The sequence below is a fragment of the Callithrix jacchus genome, chromosome 12 (genome assembly GCF_049354715.1).
Source record: "Callithrix jacchus isolate 240 chromosome 12, calJac240_pri, whole genome shotgun sequence".
Classification (NCBI taxonomy): domain Eukaryota; kingdom Metazoa; phylum Chordata; class Mammalia; order Primates; family Cebidae; genus Callithrix; species Callithrix jacchus.
In genome coordinates this window covers 78484209-78507354 of record NC_133513.1, presented here as the reverse complement: position 1 = coordinate 78507354, position 23146 = coordinate 78484209, and the positions used below count along the sequence as shown (strand labels likewise).

General features: G+C 35.5%; 1 protein-coding gene across 3 annotated transcripts in view; it reads left to right on the top strand.

Annotated features, from left to right (window-relative positions):
* The window catches only part of PRKG1 (protein kinase cGMP-dependent 1), a 1319131-nt gene that overhangs the window by 716216 nt on the left and 579769 nt on the right, over positions 1-23146 (top strand). The gene's annotated exons all lie outside the window — the stretch shown is intronic.

Here is a 23146-nt window from a genome sequence, read left to right as displayed (position 1 = left end):
TTGTCAGTGAATGAAAGTATCCAGCTGAGTATTCTATGTATTCAAAAGTGTCTAACTGTGTAAATGGAATTCCACATGGTTTCCTGCTGTCCAGTCTACTTGAATGAGCTTTGTAGAAAATGCATTTTGGTAGAAAACATCTGTGAACCCAAGGGCACGGCTGATGATGTGAAAAAATGCATATCCAGACAAAGTGAAAAGATGGCATTTTTATGCTTTCAAAAGGAAGTAGTGTTTATTTATTTGCCAAGTTGTGTTAAGCTGTTGAAAGTAGAATGAATATTATTATTTTCAAAAAGTGTTTTAATTTTCTTTCATCGGAATTATTTTTTTTACTATGTACATCCATAAACATTAAAAAAATTTCTCAGGCATATGAACTATTTTCTTTTGTAGAGCTAATTACACCATTTAAGTAATTGTTTAATATAAATACGTGTGGCTTCTGTCTTTCTAAGACACAATTGGACATAACATTTACATAGAATTCAAATAGTATTAAACTTTGATTATTAAATTGTGGATTGTATTTTTAAGAAAGATTTTTACATGGTAAATGAGAAAGAGAATTTTCACTGAGTTAATAGTTTCATGGAAGCAGATATAAGAACATGCTATGACCCTCAGGGATTCAAATCCACGGTCCATGTGGTAGGTGAATATATTTCAAAGGATGGTGAATAAGGAGGCATACTTAATGAGAATCTCCAAGCTTCTCATAATGCCTTACAAGATTAAGAGTCACCTACAAGGTCTGGGATTACTATAGAGATCTGTGCATTTCTGCTAGGCATGAGGCTTCTCATATTTGGATAGCACATACAGGGAAGAATTATTGCCTAGATGTAGGTGTTTGGGCCCAGTGATAAAGCTCTTATTGATTATGTATACCTGAGACACAGGTGTTTTATAAAGCATCCAACCATTAGTTGATTTTTGTCAAAGATACCGGATGTAACTCAATAGTACATTCAATCAACCTTAAATTCTACATCTAAAATATGATGGATAAATTGCAAAATGCCATCATATAGCCATGAATGTTTACTATAAAATTTAGCTGTTATAGCAGTAATAACAAAACTTTCTTTTACCTGGAGGTGTTTCAAAACATTTACATTATCTAATTCCTCATCCATGTCAGCCTCTTCCTAGTCCTCTCAACAGAACAGTGAATTGCCTCCTTGAAACTGCTCCTTAATTATAAGCAATACTTGCTTTCTTTTAATCTCCCCTTCAAAGACCATTTTAAATAACTACCAGCAAAGGATACTTTACTGAGCTCTTAATTCTTTCTTTTCACCAATTTGATGGCTAGAAGGATTTGCATCCTCACAGTGGTTCATGCAAAGATACCTGTATATTTCCATTGTGTTTTCAGAAGTCAGTGCCATGTAATAGGAAGAAAGGGAGGATTCACGTTTAAAAGTCTGGTATTCTAGTCCCAGCTCTGTCAATGACTAGCTATTTTACTTCAGTTAAATTACTTGTAACAATAATTAGGTTAATCATTACAGAGGCATGCCATCTTGAATCCATCTTTATTTAGGAAGAAAGTTATAATCTATATAATAATATGATTGTAAATCAATAAAAATTGACTTTTGCATAGTTCTTGGAGAAAAATTAGGTTAATAGAATGTTCTACATTGTCTTACCATGTACTTGTAAGGATATTACATTATATGCATGTGTTTAATTTTTTTATTTTAGAGACAGGATTTCACTTTGTCAACAAGGCTAGAGTGCAGTGGCACAATCCTAGCTCACTACAGCCTCCAAATCCTGGCCTGAAGTGATCCTCCCACCTCTGTCTCCCAAGTAGCTGGTGCCACAGGTGTGTGCTACCATACACACTTATATAATTTAAAAATTACACAGCAAATTTAAAAAATGTTTTTATAGAGGTCTTGCTATGTTTTCCAAGCTGGTCTTGAATTCCTGGCCTCAAGCAATCCTCTTGCCTGGGCCTTCCAGAGTACTGGGATTACAGTCATGAGGCACCACACCCAGCCACGTTATATATTTTAAAGCAATGTAAAATTTGGAAGACACTGATCAAATGCAAAAAAAAAAAAAGAAAACCCAGTAAACATTCTCAGTCCTTTCAGCTACTGACCTGTTAACAAAGTACCACCTGGATAATGCTACTTGTCTTGGGCTTTTATCTGTTGCTTATAACAGAATACCTGAAACTGGGTAATTTAGAGAAAATAAAAAGAATTAATTTCTTATAGTTTTGGAGGCCGTGAAGTACAAAGTCAAGGGGCTGCATTTAGTGAGGGCCTTCTTGCTGTTGGGAATGCTCTGCAGAGTCCAAAGGTAGTACAGGGCATCCCACGGTGAGGGGGCTGATCAGACTAGCTCAGATCTTGTTCCTTTTTCTTATAAAGCCATCAGTGCTACTCCCATGATAATGCATTAATCTACTAACCCATTCATCTGTTAACCTATCAATAATTAATCCATTCATGAAGTCAGAGCCCTGATGACCCAATCACCTCTTAAAGGCTCCATCTCTCAATGCTGCCACATTGGGGATTAAGTTTCAGCGAGGACAAACATTCCAACCACTGCAATATTATTCTTGCTTTTCCCTCAGAACAGAAATAGGAAAAGCACACTCCTATATCACATAAAACAGATTTTAAAACACATTAAAACTTTTAATTCTGTGTTATGGATCTGTTTTTACTGGGTTAGGCAAACTTTGGAGAAACTGCTTATAGTGTTAGCCTAGGGAGTCTCTGAATGCTGAAAGGTTTAAAAGTACAAGGTGAGATCCTCATGTCCTTGTTTTCAGCTCAAATAAATGGCTTATGTTTTCAGGAGATTATAATCAAGTTCTGATGCTTTGTTTCTTTGAATTTCCATGAAGTATCAAGGTTAATCTTGTTCTCTGAATGTTTTCTAAAGAAAGAAAACTGGCAACCTGGCCCAGGTTCAGGCAGAACTATGCAAAGATTCAAATTAGGTAGCTGTTGGTGAGGTCCACAGTTCCCTGGATCTAAATTTCCTTGGCGACACTAATGTGACTGTATGTATTTTCCGTAGTATTGAAATGGCATGCTCCTTATTTCATCTTTTTAGTGACACATCCATCTCCTAAAGTGAGAATTAATGTAATAAGTCAATTTATGCTTACTATTGTCTGATTGGTCTCCCCCCGCCATGTTAGGTGTTGAAAACCTAACTCCCAAGGTGGTGATATTAGGAAGTGGAGCCTTTGGGGAAATAATTAAGTCATGAGGGCGGGGCCTTCAGGAATAAGATTAGTGCCCTTATAAAATAGGCAGAGAGCTTATTAGCCCCTTTCATCCTGTGTGGACACAGCAAGAAGGCATGTTTCATGAACCAGAAGGTGGCCCTTCACCAGACACCAAATTGTCCAGCACCTTGATTATGGACATCTGAGCCTCCCAAACTGTGAGAAATAAATTTCTGTTGTTTATAAGTCACCCAACTTATGGTATTTGGTTATAGCAGCTCACATGGACTAAGACAATGTTAGTGTGTGTGTTAGGAAGGACAATGGGGAACACAACTTGGTTCTTGAATTTCTTTTAGGTACACCAGATTTTTAAACCTAACCTTTTAGAGGGCACACCTTAATCCATTGAATGAATCTCTGAGGGAAAAAGAATGCTGAGGGAATCTCAGGTAGCATGATTCCTGAGGTCATGAAATATGGCCTCACTAGATTAATTTTCACATATTTTACAGTTCTCTCCTACATAAAACTACCTCGATTCAGGGAATTGGAGAATTTTGTTCAAATGCTTTTGCGCATCTATTTGTTAGACGGGTATCTATCCTTAAGCTATCTGTCCTCCTTTTCATTTTTCTGATAATCAAATCCTCCATGATTTAGTCTTAGTTTACCTCTCCAAATTAATCTCTGATTACTGCTTACTGCAATCTCTCTGCATTAACTTAATTATTCTGCCTGTCTGGTCCAGAGTTGAATTCCTAGTGCTTGGTGCTGAGCCTGGCACACAGAAAGTATATTTAATTAATAAATTAATATATTATATTTCCATACTCTAAGTCTTGACCCATACTATTCACCTCACCTGTAATAAAAAAGTAGACTTTTTTATTCCTGTCTACCTATTCTCAATCTACCTCCATAGCCAACTGAAGTAACACTTTGGCGAAGCTCTCTTTGCACTCAAAGGCTGCAAGTCTATAGCATTCAAGTCTGTTTTGCCCCAAGCAGGCTGCTGCCTTACATTTTTAATTTTTTTACTTTATTAATCAGCTCATAACAAAATATCACAGACGGAGTTGCTTAAAAAAACAGGAATTCATTATTCACAATTCTAGAGGCTGGGAAGGCCAAGATCAAGGCACCACCCAGTTTGGCTCCCCAGTGAATACACTCTTTCTGGCTTGCAGATGATCTCTTGCTTGGTGTCTCCTCATGTTACAGTCACACCTGTGCACCACAGTGTAGCACTTTCTCGTTGCCCAAGATATCATTCAAACACGACCAAAAAAATTAAGGTGCTCAGACATCAAGGGTGAGGTTAGAGCAGAAGTTTAATAAGTGAAAGAAGAAAGCTTTCTACTGCAGAGAAGAGGCCCAAGAGAGGGTTGCCATTTCATAGTTGAATACAGAGGCTTTTATAAAAAAGCAGTGAGGGCTGGGCATCTCATTTGCATAAGGCACACATTTCTGGTAGCGCCAGACAGTCTTCCTAGTGGGCATGAGTTACTCCATATATCCTTGTTCCCCTTACTGTGCATGTTTCAAGGGACAGAATTTTCCATTGAGGGCATTTCTGGGCAAGTCTCTTGTGTAGCTTTTCTTATCTGTGTGGCTGTTGGCATATCTTAGGCAAGTCCCCACCTACTACCCTGTACCATGCAAGTTCCCCTATCTGGACCTGCAGTTTGATTTTTCAGACTGTTTTTTGTTTGAAAAAATTTACTGAGGACCCACCCTAACTGTCTGTCTGATGGGGAAGAGAGACAATGGAAGCAAACTCTCTGGTGTCTCTTATAAGAACACTGATCCTATCATGAGGGCTTCGCCTTCACAACCTCACCCAAACCCTCTTACCTAGCAAAGATCCCATCTCCAAACACTATCACATTGAGGGTTGGGGCTTTAGCGTGTAAAACTGGGCAGGGGATGGAGGGAGGAGTTGAGTGTGGAAAAATTCAGTCCATAGAACCACATAGTTTTTTGCTTTGTTCACTCATTTGTACTTTCCAAACACTTTGAGGACTGGCACCCTTTCTCTGCCTGCTCTGCCAGAAGCCTACTATACAACAGAAGCCAACTACACAGTAGAAGCCACTTAATTTTAGCTAGTGACTGACTGTTGTGTTTTTCTCATGTTAAACCGTTGCACCAACTGTACTGAAGTTGAAAATTCATCTGAAAGCCCTTTTTACTGGGAGTAAAGAACCCATAGGCTTCCTTTAAATGGTTCTCACTAACTGCAGTGTAATCAAAATCCTACAGGAAATTTTTGAATCACACAGAACTCTACCTTTTCTGCTACCCTGTACCACAAGATTCTCATATGCCAAGATTAGAATATAGGTGGAGATTGGTGTAAATGCACATATGCTTACTGAAATACAGCTCTCACATCCTCTACCATGGGGTGCTATTTGAACAGAATTCCCAGAAAGATTAAATAATATGTAGAACTTTCTCTCTTTCTCTCTCTCTATGTGTGTGTATGTGTGTGTGTGTGTGTGTGTATGTATGTATATATATTTATATGTGTATAAATATGTGTATATACATACATATATACACATACACATACACATATATATGTAGAACTTTATATATATGTTTGTGTGTATATATGTATATATATGTATATATACACACATGTATGGATATATATACATATATAAATATATACATACATATATACACATATGTATATACACTTTATATATGTGAACTATATAATATATGTGTATATATATTATATACACACACCTATATAAAGTTCTACATATATATGTGTGTGTGTATATATGTATATATTTATATATGTATGTATTATATGTGTGTATATATACATATGTATATATCCATATATATATACACACACACACACACACACATAAAGTTCTATGTGTGTGTATATATGTATATGTATATATGTCCATATATCCATATCCATATACGTATATATACACGTATATACACACACACATATAGAGTAATGTATATGTGCATACATATATATACACATACATATATAAACGTATATATACATATATGGTAGAATATACATATATATATCAATGGTGGGAAAACAACTTGCAGACTGACAAATATAAAAACTGGTTTGTAAGAGTATAGCTAAAGGCTATCTGATGATTGGAAATTTAAAAATAAATTTCAATAACCTTTTGAGTCTCTTCTCTAATGACTGCATGCTCTACCTTATATAAATATGGTGGGGGGAAAAGGTTTCAACTCTTAATCAGAAGACTTGGGTTTCTGGACAGACTGCTGCTTGCTAGCTTTGTGACCTCAGCCATATTACTTAATTTCTCCAGGTCTCAATTTTTTTTTTTTTAGCCTATGAAATCAGGCTGTTAGAGCAGATGACCTCCAAAGCTCATGCAAGCTTCAGCATATGAAAATATGAATAGGTGACCTCCAAATGAGTAGTTCTGTTTTGTCTTCCTTCATCTTATTTTTGGAGGTAAAGATGTTAAGAAACGAATTCTGATAGTGTATGTTTATTTTTTTGTTAGCAGCAGTGGTATTTTTGCCTGTTATTCTGAAGACATTATAAGCCCTCTAGGAAAATTAGCCATGGAGGTGAGAGAGTAGAGAAAATAAAAGATAATCAACTACTTAATAATTGAGAAAGACCTGTATTGCATTCTAGGCGTAAGTCCAGAAATAGATTTCATTTCTAGATAAAGACATTTTGCTGCTAATTAAAAAACAACAAAAAACAACAACAACAAAAACCATAAAAAACAAAAAAAGAACTTTTAAAAAATGCACTAAATTCTTGCCCTAGCAAAAATATCTTCAAAATTGAATCTAGGATTTACATAATTTCACAGAGTATGTGAGGAAAAATGTAGTTTTCATGAAATGCAGATTTTTGCTGCTTCAGGGGAAAAACATTAGATTTCCAACATATGTGCATGGCATTGTTACAAAATGCTTCTTTAGGTAAAACTGGAAGCAGAATTTTTTAGTTATTAATTTAGTTAGGAAGATTTTTATATCTGGTTTTTCATACGCTAAGCATTGTGCTGGCTATATTTTTTGATTTTACATATCTACGGAGTTGGCCAAAATTTAAGCAAAAAAGTTTTTAGCTCTTTTATAAGTAGTTCCCTTTGGCTAATTTTTTTTTGTATTTTAAAATATTGCTAGAATATATATTTTGTAAAGACCACACACAGAGACAGATAACATATGAAATGGCAAAACAACTGTTTTGTCCACATTGCAAATCCCTACATTTTATAGGAAATGCTGATGTACCATAGATTTAAAACTTTGAGCTGAGCTGCCATTTGTTCTTTCAATCAGTAGGTGCTAGCATTGAGTACTAACATTTGTAAAGAAAATCCTGGGATTTTTTTCCTCCAGATATTTTACTTATCCTCATTAGATAACCCAGGAAGGCATAACATGTTTAAAAGATGAAAAAGGAATGGGGGTTGAGGACATAAAAGGTTGTATGAGATTTAACTTTTGAATACAGAATAGTCCTATTGAGGTTAACTAGCTTAGACAGTAAAATGCCCCCCAACTTTTTTTTCCCCATTTTTTGTAACATGCTTTCAAGAGCTGAAACTTTCAACAAAGTATTAAGTATCATAAATCAAAAAATGATATGACCCACACTGACTATTAATATATTAGGCCATGCTTCAAATTAATTGTGGACATTTTTGATAGACGTAAGTGCAAATGTTTGACTATCGCAGGGATTAAAAACCTAGGACAAAGGACCAGGAGATCTGGGAAGTCCCTCTCCTTGAAGAGCTTTCACAAACAACTGTTTGTTCCAGGTGATTTTGATATTCACTAGAACAATACTTCTCCCTGAAATCTCGAAAGCAAGTGCAAAAACCTATGCAGGGGTAGCTGTGCAAGATTTGTTTCTTGGTGCCAGATTAAACACACTGAATCAGAACTCTGAGGGGCAAGGCCCTGAAATCATCATCAGAGTGGTTCTCCGAATGATTCCTGTTCACGCTGAAATTTTAGAATTACTGCGTTAGAGACACAGGGCAGAACCACTTATCTTTTCAAGTTTCAGCTGTCTAGCATACTACCCATGCATGACATGAAGTCATTACAGGGTGTACGTTTTTCTTTCTTTTTTTTTTTGACACAGAGTATAGCCCTGTTGCCAGGCTGGAGTGCAGTGGCATAATCTCGGCTCACTGCAACCTCCGCCTCCCAGGTTCAAAAGATTCTCCTGCCTCAGCCTCCTGAGTAGCTGGGATTATAGGTGCTTGCCACCATGTCTGGCTATTTTTTTTTTTTTTTTGTATTTTTTGTAGAGATGGGGTTTCATCATATTGGCCAGGACGATCTCGATCTCCTGACCTTGTGATCTGCCCACCTTGGTCTCCCAAAGTGCTGGGATTACAAGCATGAGCCACCGCGCCCGGCCTATACATTTTTCTTTAAATAATTTACAGTTATTTTCATGGACATATCTAATCTCATATTAAGAGAATTCTTGCCCACTGTATTACTTGCTTTTTCAAAGGAATATTCCACATATGAAACATTCTTCAATATTTATGTCCTGTTGCTTTGACCCAGACTTTCTAATAAAGGCATTATGACATATTAAGCCTATTTGGAAATGGATGTCTTTTGTGATGTCAATTTTTCTACTTTAGATAATATTTATGAATTTCCTATAGCAAATGAAATATGGCAAGCTGGCTTCCTAAATTATGACTTAGATGGCTTTTCTTGGGGAAATAAAGAGATTTTATCAGGTATGTCCAATCTTTTGCTTCCCTGGGCCACATTGGAAGAAAAATTGTCTTAGTCCACAGGCAAAATACACAACACTAACAATAGCTGATGAGCTAAGAAAAAAAAAATCAAAAAGCAAAAAAACTCATAATATGTTTTTTGGTTTTTGAATTTATGTGGAGCCACATTCAAAGTCATCCTGGGCTGCATGTGGCCCACAGGCCGTGGGTTGGACAACCTTGTTGAAATCCTGTTGTGCTACTCTTTCCTATGTTAATGTATGTCTGTATGACAGTTTTACTTCCTTCAAATTCCTTTTAAAATGTCACCCCTCAAACTGGACATACAAATGCACTAATTCCCTGAATCACAAAATTGGCACATTCAAGAGATTGTATGTTGTCCTCTAAGGAATCTAACTGACTGGTCAAAGGAGTTCTATAGGACTAGGCATTCTAGGCTTTGCGTTTTTTGGTTTAATTTAAGGAGACCTTTTTCATTTTCCCCAATAAACCACCAGGTGAACAGTAGAAGAGTTATGCAGCATAGAGGGAAAGTGGTTGTAACTTTGTGATTTACTCACTGTGAAGAAACAAGTATGTTAATTAAAAGGACATGACGTCAGCAATCATTTGGAAGAGCTATCAGCAGTGTGGTATTGAGACTAAGCACTAGGTTCTCAACATTTTGTCTGACTGACAAGCTAAGGTTTAAGACAGGGGTCCCCAATCTCTGGGCCACAAACCAGTGCCAGCCCATAGCCTGTAAGGAACCAGGCTGCTTAGAGATGAATGCGGGGGCGAGTGAGCATTACCACCTGAGCTCTGCCTCCTGTCAGATCAGCAGAGGCGTTAGATTCTCATAGGAATGCAAACCCTATTGTGAACTGCACATTCAAGGGATCTAGGTTGTGTACTCTTTATGAGAGTGTAACTAATGCCTGAGAGTGTAACTAATTTCCTGATGATCTGAGGTGGAACAATTTCATCCCCAAACCACCCCCTACAACCTTGTTTGTGGAAAAATTGTCTTCCAGGAAACTGGTCCCTGTTGGGCAAAAGGTTGGGAACTGCTGCTATAAGAGACAGTTATTCAAAAAATGGCTGCTTATTAGACAGTAACTAGAGTCAGGTGTTGCTTAACTATAGGGACGTGTTCTGAGAAATGTGTCTTTAGGTAATTTCATCATTATGTGAGCATCACAGAATGTAGTTACACAAACCTACATGGTATAGCCTGCTACACCCCTAGGCTATATGATATAGCAGATGGCCCCTAAGTGACAAACCTATACAGCATGTTACTGTACTGAATACTGTAGGCAACTGTAGCACAATGTATTTTTGTATCTATTAGGTAGATACAAAAGTAATTGCAGGTTTTACTGCAATTAAAAGTAATGTCAAAAACCACAATTACTTTTGCAACAACCTAATAAATATATCTAAACCTAGAAAAAAAAGTACAGAAAAATTCAGCATTATAATCTTAGGGGTCCACCATTTTGTATGTGGTCCATTGTTGACTAAAAGATCACATGCAGTGCACAATTGTACTTCTATGATTACTTACACTTTTCCTTTTCTCCTTCTTCCTCTTAAAAAAAAAAAGTTGTACTTGGAAGCATTTCCAGAATTTTGCTTTCCATTCTCTGGGTCTTGGGACATAAATGTCAGTCAAAGTACTGGGATATACAGAGGACTATGTTTTCATGTTTTACTTACTGATTGAGCATTTCTATTTCTCCCTACCTTGTTCATTCTAGTTTTCCATCTAATTCTTGTTTTTCCCTTCTGAGTGTCTTTTGCTATTATTCCAAGCTTGGCCTTGAAATCTCAATGATTAAAATGTCTGTACAAAACCCATACTGATGTTTTCTATAACATCATCAAATGAATAAGCTATGTAAGTATTGAATTTCACACAAGAATAAAGTATGGGTGTACAGGACAGTAAGAGGAGAAGAACAAACTGTTATCACATAAATTGCTGAAATGTATGTCCACCCCTAGCACTTCAGGCAACTCCAGACATTAAATATTGGATGCATGATTCATGCCCTGACTTTCTATCTGCCCAGCTTGCAAAATGCCTTTAATCTTTCCTGGTACTCTAAATATATATATAACAGTAATCATTACCCCCACAGTTCCAAGGAACTCTCTCAAAGATGACTTTCCTTTCTTGAAAAAAAGAAAGCAATTAGAAATTCAGAATTATTACTTTGTTATGGTATTTTTATTTTTTGAACTATTACTACTAACTAGCCCCATAATCCAAAAAAGTTCAAATATTGATTTGACTTTTGGTATTTCAAGTTATTCCCAAGTATACAATATGTAGGATATTACAAATAATTATAATATCCAGTTTTGGAGAGCAAATGAGGAAATGAACACTCTTGTAAACCTGCTGCTATGTAAATTTACTCAAGCTTTTTAAAAGGCAATTGAAAAATGTATATCAAACACTTTAAAAATGTGCATACATTTTGATATATTAATTCCATTTGGATTAATTTATTCTGAGGAAATAAGTGTGCAAACATATGTATCCAGGGAGATTCATTACAGTTTTATTTTTTGTTTGATAGTGGAACATTGGAAACAACAAAAATATTTGGAAATGGGTTATTTAATTATGTAACAAAGAAACTGAAAACTGGTGAATTAAAAAGAATGAATTAGGGCTGGGTGTGATGTAAATCCTAGCACTTTGGGAGGCTGAGGTGGGTGGATTGCCTGAGCTCAGGAGTTCACGACCAGCCTGGTCAACACAGTGAAACCTCATCTCTACTGAAATACAAAAAATTGTATTTCGGGTGTGGTGGCATGCGCCTGTAGTCCCAGCTACAAGGGAGGCTGAGGCAGGAGAGAATTGATTGAATCCGTGAGATGGAGGTTACAGTGAGCTGAGATGGCACCTCTGCACTCCAGCCTGAACAACAGAGCAAGACTCCATCTCAAAAAAAAAACAACAAAACAACAACTCATATTAGGTGAAAAAAATAACATTAAAGCATGTAACTGACATCATAGTTTTGTAAATATGTTTATATAAACGTGAATATATTCATACAGAAGGAAAGTCTGCTAAATTATACAAAAAATTTAGCTGTGGTTATTTTCTGGTGGTAAGAATATAAATCATGCATTTTTCTGGTCTGAGTTTTCTGTTTGATTTGCAGAGAATCTGTATTATGTTTGTTTCTTTGGTTTTAAATATTTTTTCTTAAAAACATAATTATGGCCCAGAGATTCAAATAACTAATTGCTTTTAGTGGAAACATCTCATCAACTCGGGCTAGGTGGTATTGTTCATTAGAATAATAATGATTTTGAAAAGCATGTTTTGAAATTAAATAGGCAAAATGGAGATGTGATGGCTAAAACTTCATTTTCTCAGTTATATACAGTGATTGACAAAGAAAAGTAAACATCAAAAAGGTACTTACCTGATTACCTGGCGTCTTCAGTCTAATGTTCCTCTGCTTTGGGGCTCATATAGCAATGTTAATTGGCAGAACTAGAGTGCATCAGTTAGTAAAAATTATGTTTTCAATAGAATGGACCATAAAGTTATTCTTTATTTTAATACATAGCTCAGTGGATTTTACTAAAATGTTTTAGTCATAAATTACAATTCAAGCTCGGCATAGAAATATTCTGTTGCTCAGTTTTCCTGGCCAATTGCCCTATTTTAGTTGTGATTCTTTCTTGTTTAACCTTGATTTATGCTATAGTTGGCTTTCTCCAACATTTTGTCTCATTTTAATAAATCAAAATTGACTTGCATTATACTAGTATAAACTGGTTCTTTGATTTAAAATCTCATAAAATTAATATATAATTTAACATCTCTGCATATAAAGATTTTCATAGATCCATGGAATCTTCATTAATGAGAATTTGGGGGCTATTCAGGGTACTCGAAAGCTTGGTTCCTATAACTGCTTGAAGATGCATCAGGGATGCTCTGGGAGGAAGTTTGTTATTTTGATTGTATCTTTTTGCTTTTAGAAGAGAACTTTCTGTGTACCAGGCTCATGATGAGCTCCATGAAAATGTTCAGGTTTAGGACATACTCGGGATCAAAACCAGAACAAACCTTAAGCTTTTTAAAAAATATGATTTACCTCTGCTGGGAACACTGTGGACCCCTCAGTGGTGACTAAGCAACCCCAGGCTTCTGGAAGAATTGGCAAAATCCAAGCTATCTGATATAAGAAGAAAAAAATTGTTGATTTTTAACCTGTAAATTCTCTTAAAATTTGGTTTCCCCCAAATGAGTTATTTGCTTTGTTATGCTTATTACTTATTGTATTGATTATATTTGATGAAATGAAAAATAATGTGAAGAGTTAAAATGTAGCTGGTGACTTTGACCCCTGCTAAGCTGTTTTGTAAAAACAGGAACATTGGGTAAAAGACAAACCACATAGCCTGACTGCTGGAGAGAGATAACAGCACATAATAAGCTTCTTGTTGCAAAGAGCCTATAACTAACAGTTGTGTAATGGAGAGACTTATTACCCAGATTCCTTTCCCAGGAAAGGCATATTGATAATGGCCCTGGAAAGGGAATACAGCCCTTATAGAGAGCTTATAAACAGACACATGAGGGGCATCTGTTGTGAGGAAAAACCTCTGTGGTTGAGATAAGGATGTAAAAGTCTGTCTTCTCCCACTGCTCCTCCAAGCCTGCATGGTGGTCTCCCACCTCTTGCAGTTTTGCGGTCAGGCTGGTTGTCCTGTGTCAGATCCTGTTCCCCCTACAGCTGTGAGCCCAATGCTTTTCTTGCTGATAATCATACCTTTATGTTTAACTTTATTCTTGCTAAGGTATATGGTTTCTATGCTGACACACAGAAAGTAACCTTTACCTTGTTCTGCTTTTACCATACCATATTGTGATCTTTGGTCAACAGTTTTTGCTTATGTTCTTTTTGTATAATTATCATTAAAACTTTGTGTATCCTCACTCCACCTCCCCTAATGAAAGAACATAATAAAAAACTGAAGTTTACAGGGGAATTTAAACATCCATGGAGCAGCTTTATGTGGTGTCTCCCCTGGGCCCAGCTTGGAAAAAAACTATTTATCCTTTTTTCTTTTTCACTGACTACTCGATCACTTTGAGAAATCTTGAATCCATGTTGATATATTGGGAGCTGGTCTTCCAATATACCTCTTTTCTATAAAATTGGGCCTCTTAAACTTTTTTCATGCTGTAATGTTTTTTAAAGTTTTGGTAAAAGCTATTGTAGGTATACGCAAATATACATATGTACATCACGTGCATATACACATCACATATGCAAACATATGCTCTGATATGCAAAATGTTGAATTAAATAATAAGTCAGAGAGTTTGCAAATTCTCCTTATATATTTATTATATGTATACCATATACCATTAATCATCTCATTTAATTCTCATAGTGAAATATTATTACACTCCTGTTTCACGTTTGATGCTTTAAGGCTTAGAGAGTTTAAATCACTTAAGTGTCACATAGCTGGTGTGATGCATAGCTAGGTCTTTCTGATTCAGAAGCCTTAGTTCCCAACAACTATGTCATTTTCACCCTCAAGCTCATCTGTAAACACAGTTTAAGAATTTCTATTTTAGTAAGCAGAATATGGGAAAAAAACAAAAAAGTATAATCAAGTAGGAGAACCAATATTTGTTCACCTGTTAATGTGTGCAAGGTACATTATTTAAATTATTATCTCAGTTGCTTTTTCTACAAACCTTGTTGGAGAGGTGGACTCTCTGGGTACTTTCTGGCCCTGTGATTTTGGGCAAGAAAATTATGCTATCTGAACACTCATTTACTAGCTAGACAGCTTAATTTCTTACCCATGGTACCAAGTCCGGTAAGTAGCCAATTTTTTTGATTTAAACTCAGGCTTCTTTAGCTCTACAACACATATTTTTACACTTTTTATATCACTTTGACTAATGAGATACATTGCATTTTGCTTTTTTCTTCTTGGAGTATCAATTAGAAATAAACATAAAAAATTAAATGTGGAAATTTCAGTTTTTTCCCCTTTTATTATATTCTCATCAAACATTGTAATATGAGCTTTTGTGAGCAATTAAATTCTGAGTCTATCCTTATTGTTCTTTCCTTATGATTTAATTTCAATTGCCAAAAAATATATTCAATTTAAAATTCTTGGTGAATTTAAACCAAAGTCTCAAAAGTATAATGCTTTTTCTTAAAGAGTACAGTATGCTTACTCTACACACAATAATTATTTTTGTATTGTTTTTGCAAGCGGGTGGTGTTTATCATATGAAAGAATATCGATTAAATCAGTGTAATAGTTCAACCCTTGAATTTAAAAATATTATTCATTCATATTTTAAGCAGTTACTTTTAAAAAACTTGCAGTTGGCACAAAACTTGATACTGGAGACTGTGTCCCAGGGATTGTTTAAAGAGGTATGTTCATGAAGAAAAAGGTCAGTTTACTATATAAAAGACAGAGATGAGATGCATTTTTTATGATATACCTAAAAGCTCATAAAGTAATGTGCAAATGGGAATATACAAGCCTGAGATACACCTTTTAAGACATTTATGCTTGGCTGGTTGATTTTAGGAATATTGCTAGTAACCAAGCTTTAAATTTATTTAATATTCTATTTTTTCAAAGTCTTAAAATACTCATTTTAGTCTTCATACCTTTTCTCCAGAAGTATATTCTAGTATATATTTCTGTATATAATTTTAAGAAATTTGTTTAAAAAGAATATGGTTTTAGTAAATGACTGTTTGGAACTCTATTACTTTTGTATTTTGAAAAGTTGCCTGTTTTATAGAGCTGATTGCAGGGGAGGTTATTAAGCCCTATGATATATGGCAATACAATTTCAAATGCATGTTTTGGACAAAATCTATTCTGATAGTGATGAATTTATATTGTAGTAACTGGTTATTTTAGTGCACAAGTACTATAATGGTCTACAGTAGTTCATGAGTCTTCAAAGATTGCTTGATTTCTTTCTTAAGAATACTTCAAGTCAAGAAGATGCTGGCTTACCTTCCTTTAGGTTACTTATATTAGTGTTTCAAACTGTTGTTCCAAAATGATAATTTTCTACTACTTTGAAAGGGCTTATGACATGGACATTTAGAATTTAAAAATATAGTAGCTGATATGTTGCAAGACTGGCACAAATCTGAGTAGATAATTTTGTGAACAGAAGTGCCATCTCCTTTCATATTATTGAGGAGGCCCAGTTCTTTCCTCCTCTTCCTCCCTCCCTCCCTCCCTCCCTCCCTCCCTTCCTTCCTTCCTTCCTTCCTTACTTTCTTTCTTTCTTTTTCTCTTTATTTCTTTCTCTCGCTCGCTTTCTTTCTCTTTCTCTTCTTCTTCTTTTCTTTTTTCTTCTTCTTGTTTATTTTTTGAGATGGAGCCTTGTTCTGTCACCGAGGCTGGAGTGCAGTGGCACCATCTGGGCTCACTGCAACCTCCACCTCCCACTTTCAAGCGATTCTCCTGCCTCAGCCTCTCGAGTAGCTGGGATTACAGATGCCCACCACCACACCTGACTAATCTTTGTATTTTTAGTAGAGATGAGGTTTCACCATGTTGCTCAGGCTGGTGTTGAACTCCTAACCTAAAGTGATCCACCAGCCTTGGCTTCCCAAAGTGCTAGGATTACAGGCGTAAGCCCCCGTGCCCAGTTTAATTTTTAAATTTTGATTATTTGCTGTCTTTTCTTTCATTGTTACTTTTTATATTATTTTCTCATATTATTTTTTCTTTGTTATTCCTTTCTTTGTTTTAGTTCAAACCCTAACTACATCATTATTGTATGACCTCAAGCAAGTTATTCAACCTTTCTCAGTTAGTTTCCCCACTGAAAGAAAAAAAGAAGTATTTAGAGTATCTATTTCAGTGGGTTGTGAGCAAACAACATGGTAATCCCAGGTAAAATGTTTATCTACCCAAAGACCCTTGATTAACACTCAAAAAAATGAAACCATTTCCTAAAATATTTCTAAAAATAAAAGAAAATAGGTAAAACATTTTAGTTGTCTATTGTATTTGTCAGGAAGAACTATAGTGTATTTGTCTTGTAATTCCACTAGTTATTGTGACTGTCTAGAATTAGAGTAAATGCAAAATGCACACCTTTTTGTTAAGATATCTTTACCAAAAAATCTAATAAATAGCTACAAATACAGGGATACTTATTAGAATCAGAGGTTAGTGAGATAGTAATGGGATCCCAGGACTATTTTTAATACTTTATAAGACCTAGTATAAATTAATGAATCTTTTATCTTAAATAACAAAACTAATTAACGATCATCTAATCAATGAATAACTTTCCAGTAAAATATAGTCCAGGTGTGGTGGCTCATGCCGGTAATCCCAGTACTTTGCAAGGCCAATGTAGGCAGATCATTTGAGGTTAGGAGTCCGAGACCAGCCTGGCTAGCATGGTGAAACCCCATCACTACTATAAATACAAAAATTAGTAAGGTGTGGTGGGAGGTGCCTGTAATACCATCTACTCAGGAGGCTGAGGCACAATAATTTCTTGAACCCAGGAGGCAAAAGTTCCAGTGAGCTGAGATGGCCCCATTGCACTCCAGTCTGGGAAATGGAGCAAGATGCTCTATCAAAAACAAAACAAAGCAAGACAAAACAAAATGAACAAGCAAAATACTTAAAATTTAAAAGTCTGTATGATGAGGTCAGCGCAAACATGGTCTTAGGTGTTTGGAAATCCTATTCTACATGAGACATTTGAAGTCTTATGGAGACTCTCTACTTGACAATTTAACAGAAAGACTGTAATTGTTTTAGAAATAAGCATTAGAATGATAATCCAGTGATTCTGGGATTAGCTTATTTAATATTCTCAGAAGGGCATCAGAATATTATAGTTAATTTTTTAATTAATTGATTTTTACAACTTTGCCCTAGACTGATAAAACAGTAGTTTAATTTGTACTATAGTAAGATAGCGATAAGTACCTGTTTGGTGTCTACAATTTGACAGACACTATTAGGTGATTTACAGACATAATCTTTCATCTTCATAATGATGCAAGGTATGCATTATTATGCCCATTATAAAGAAGAAGCACTTGACATTCAGATTCATTATAAAAAGTAACACATCTAGAAAGTATTGGAAAATTATTTACCTTCCCTCCTAAGAAAGCTTCTTTTCATTCTCACAAAATAGGATGCCCATCTTTTGTGTTCATATAGCATTCTATGCTTCTATCATTAGACCAACTATTCTGTTTATTTTGAATAGATTTTATTTTTTAGAGTAGTTTTATTAATAGTTTCACAGCAAAGGAAGGTACAGAGATTTCCTGAATACTCCCTTCTCCCACACATGCACAGCCTCCCTCACGATCAAAATCCTGCACCACTACGGTACATTTGTTGTAATTGACAGACCTACATTGACACATCATAATTGCCAAGTCCATAGTTTACACTAGGGTTCACTCTTGATGTACATTTTATAGGTATGGATAAATGTAAAACGTGTTCACAATTATAGCATCATACAGCATAGTTTTACTGCCCTAAAAATTCTCTGAGCCCTCTCTCTTTATCTGTCCCCACCCCAACCCTTGATCTTTTTACTGTCTCCATAGTTTTGCCTTTTCCATAATGTCATGTTCTGTAGTTGGAATTTATAGTATGCAGCCTTTTCAGATTGGCTTCTTTCTTTTAGCAATTTGCATTTAAGCTTTGTCTATGTCTTTTCATGGCATGATAGCTTATTTATCTTTAGTGCAGAGTAATATTCCATTGTTTGGTTATACCATAGTTTACATATCCATTTGCCTCCTGGAAGACATTTTGATTGCTTCTGATGACTGTTCTATCTTAATTCTGATTACTTATGCCTTTTCCTACAATACATTGTTTCTTCACAGTGAAGCCTAAGCTTTATGATTAAGTAACTTGGCATTTCCAGGTCCTGTCATGGTAGCCTTCCCATGGTTCTGCCTCAACAGGTACATAATCTGGAATGCACCAGGGTTTGCCACCCTGTGACGATATAGGAGTTTGACACCAGGCATGAAAGTTCATATTTTGGTGGTGTTTATCCCATTAGGTCTTTATAGGAGTTCCTGAGAACATTTCTATGATCTTAGAATGTTGTGACCGCCTGCTCAATACTGGCTAATTGCTAAGTTATTTGAAGATGGTGCCCGCTGTTGGTACCAGTGTCACTGACCAGCAGCAGAAAGCTATGTTTATACTCTGGGTGCTGCCCTTGGGTGCTTTTAAGGCAGCAGAATGCAAAGGACGCTGTTTAATGCCTTTATTTTGCTCAGGTTATTTTAGCTTTCCATTTGGTAGAAGAAAAATTAATTTAAAAAAAGAAAAAATAATTTTAAAGACTGAATTATGCTTAGTTTTAAATTCCATAAAAATGTACGGTGGGTTATATAAGACTGGACTTTCATTTTCTGAATCTTCTGTGGCTGGAGACAAGAAAAAACATAATAATTCACAAATGTCCAGAAATAATCTCATAGTTTTAAGAGTAGATATGATACTTATCTGTGGGAAAGTTTTTCCTTTTTCTAGGAGGCATCAGAACAAGCCAGATATCTGTTCCTTGTTCTTGGGATAGTGATGAATTTAATGAAGTAATCCAAACGTTGCTACTTCAGAGAGAAATGCCTATATATTTTGTTTAATAAAGCCAAAAGCTGTTCTACAAGAAATAAGCCAGTAATCTTTATAGAGTTTTTGTGGTTTTTGAAAAGAATATGAAAAGATGATTGGTTTTCTTTTGCACTGGAAAAGAGGTATTTGGGTTTTCTCAGAATGAAGATGGAGAAACAGAAGGAACATAACTTTAAGCGAAGGTTAGGATTGTTAGATATCCATGTTTTAACCAGACAGTCCAGCAATTGCCCCATATATCCATAAAAGAACCACCCATTAAGTGGTATGTTTCTGAATACCCTAGCTCATTCATCAGGCATGTACTACATACTCTTGAGCCTCTTAGGTACTTGGTTACAAGAATTCCTTATATGGTTTGGTATTTGATTTGAAACTTTATGACAGCCTTACTTGGAGAATAGATCTTCTGTCTTTCCTGTCCTTTGTCTTAGGCAGAAATACAAACTTTTCCTTGTGGGTCCCCTGTCTACCATGCAAATCAACTCATGCTCATATGCCACTGGGAGATACCAAAGATAGACAAATCCAAATCCCAATTTGAAGTCTGCCTGGATATCCTACTACTATTAAATGTGAATTATTGAGTCAGCATATCAACCCAGGTATATCTGACTCTAAAGATTATTATTTTCTTTTATAAAACGGTATGTTTTCTTTAATTTGAAAATTTGCTATTGAGTGAAAATCATATGATAACATTAACTATACCACAATAACCTACTGAGTCCTTGAAAGTCCTTCCCCTATGAGTGGACAGAAATGGCTGAAGAGAAAACCCTGCCTCCTGGCTCACCTAGACCACTTATCTCTGACGGCACTTGGCTAATGAATTCTCAGCTGTTTCCTACAGGGCTTGTTGCTGTTTGTAGTTGTGACCTGGCATTGAATTCTGAATGTTTTTAAAGAGCCACTGGTGATTATTATTTTTTTAATTGTGGTTTACTGTGGTTTGCCTACTACAGCCTTTTCCTGGTTATTGATTTTGATGTTTTGCCACTTCATTTTATGTTGCTCAATGTCCATCAGCTGAATTGCCTGGGGAAAAACTACTTTGGTTTTTGAAATAGTTTTCTATCCAAGATTCTGACTGTCAGAAAAGGTTGAGGGCTAAAGTGAGCCTGGTTTTGATGTCTCCTCTATTTGATGACCTAGTTGATTTAGCCCGAATCTCCCATTTTGAGTTTGGCATAATCTGTTCTTTTAGTTACAGAAGAGTAGAAAAAGTTAATGTGTAACCTAATTCTAAGAAATAGGTAGGCTTTTTCTGGTAACAGAGTCTGCTGTTAGGGGTGGGTTTTAAATGAGCATTAATTTGTACCATATCTTACCTTTGGGTTGAGTAGAGTTGAACCGAACATCAGAGTGGGAGATAAACTTTAAGTGTCGAATTTTCTTACTTTCCTTACATACTTTCTTCATAAACCCCCACAGGGATTTCTCAGAGGCCTAAAGTTTTCTATTGGGTTTTATACTAGAGTGAAAAGAACCTTCAATATAGTGGAATACAATTTGGATGCTGAACAAAAATAAATAAATAAAATAATAATAAATTTTGGGAGACTGGGCAAATCACATATTCTTCCATATTCAGTATTTTATCAAAAAGAACTTAAAACATTCTAAAGAACTTTAAAATGCATATTTAAAATATATGTTCATATATACGTTCAGTCAAACATTATGCCACCAATAGTCTTAAGATAACACTTAACTCGTGATTCTATTTATAAAATTGTAAGTAACTTTTAATCATTTCTGAACCCTACAATTGAGTCTGTCTATGTGTTACAAGTTCTTCAAATTAATCCATGTTTGACTTGGTTTGGTAGACTTATTTTTACGTAGCTAAATAATTTGATGTTAGATACTGTGTTTGGCTACAGATTGTATGAAATAGTAGTTGATGGTTGGGGAATTTTCTTCTGATAAAACTGGAAAGGTCATTAAGCTTGTTCCTGGTTATTTATTTGCAGGAAGTATTTCATTCCACTTGTAAACCAAGAAGATGGCCTATTTTTTCTTATTCATGTGAAACAGGTGTCATCATGTAAAATTTTGACATAGAATAAGAACAAATGTTCGGCCTTTGAAAGAAATATTTATCATCTTTAGAATTGTAGAATTTAAAATTCTGGAGTGTTTTTCCAGTCATTTTACATATTATAAAGAAAATGGAAATGGTTTATTGGGAAAGAATGTTTTGTTGGATGGGGTAGTATTTAAGATATGCATAATAATTACTGTGTTCTATCTAGAGAACAATTGTTGTCACTAAAACAAATTTTAAAATCTCCACTTTTTGGTATAATTTTCTTTTTATTTTCAGGGCCAAATGCCCTTTCTACTTTACAGATAATTAAAAAACCTAGACATCTGGGTAATCTCAATCATCAAATGTCTTTGGGTCTGCCTGTGTATTTATACTCATGATCTCAAATATTGATAGTATAGACATAAACAAGCCATTGGTTACAAAGCTTTTGTGTTATGTTGTCATTTTAAGAGAGGGTGTTTCTCCAAAGGCAAGAGGAAAATTATAGCAAGTGCAGTTTTAGGCCTCTACAGTTATCCAAGATTACCTTTTTATAAAATGTTAACAGCCTCACAAAAACAGTCTCACTATGCCGACATTTGGAAGCAGACAGGCATTACAAAATGTACCATCGTAACTGCAATGGTTTGGGTCCCTAAAAAATCTTTTTATACTGTTCATAGAAAGTGGTTTTTACCGCTTTATAAATATTCAGCCAGAACTTTATATTCCCCATTAAAAAACAAGAGCTAGTACAAGCATTCTTAAGTAGTCATAGCTGGAATTAACATTACTTCTGTCTGCTGAAGAGGGGCAGAAAAACTAGGATGTAGCAAGTATGTTTCTAATTCTGTAATAACTATTGCCCTTAAGAAAACTGGAGGGAGAGCCTGACACCATGGCTTACGCCTGTATTCCCAACACTTTAGAAGCCCAAAGATCATGGAGTCAAGAGATCCAGACCATCCTGGCCAACATGGTGAAACCCCATCTCTACTAAAAATACAAAAATTAGCCAGATGTGGTGGCATGTGTCTCTAGTCCCAGTTACTCAGGAGGCTGAGGCAGGAGAATTGTTGGAACTGGGAAGCTGGAGGTTACAGTGAGCTGAGATCATGTCACTGTACTCCAGCCTGGTGACAAAGTGAGACTTCATCTCAAAAAAACAGAAAAGAAAACTGGACAGAGTTAGAAGTCCCTATAATTCCCTTTTACAAACAAATCAAGTAAGTAGTTATATGTGAAAATTCACCAACAGTTATGTCTGCAGCAATGGGCAAAGTACTTATTTTTTCTTTCTTCTCATTATTACTTTCCCCCTCACTTCAGCCCCCAACACCCAGTGTACTTAGTTCAATATTGCCTTAGATGTTAAAAAAAAAGTATTGAAATCTGAAGGGGCAAGGTTGTTTTATATGCAAGCCTTAGGTGTTATAAAAAATGGAAGAGCAACCGACAGAGAGATGA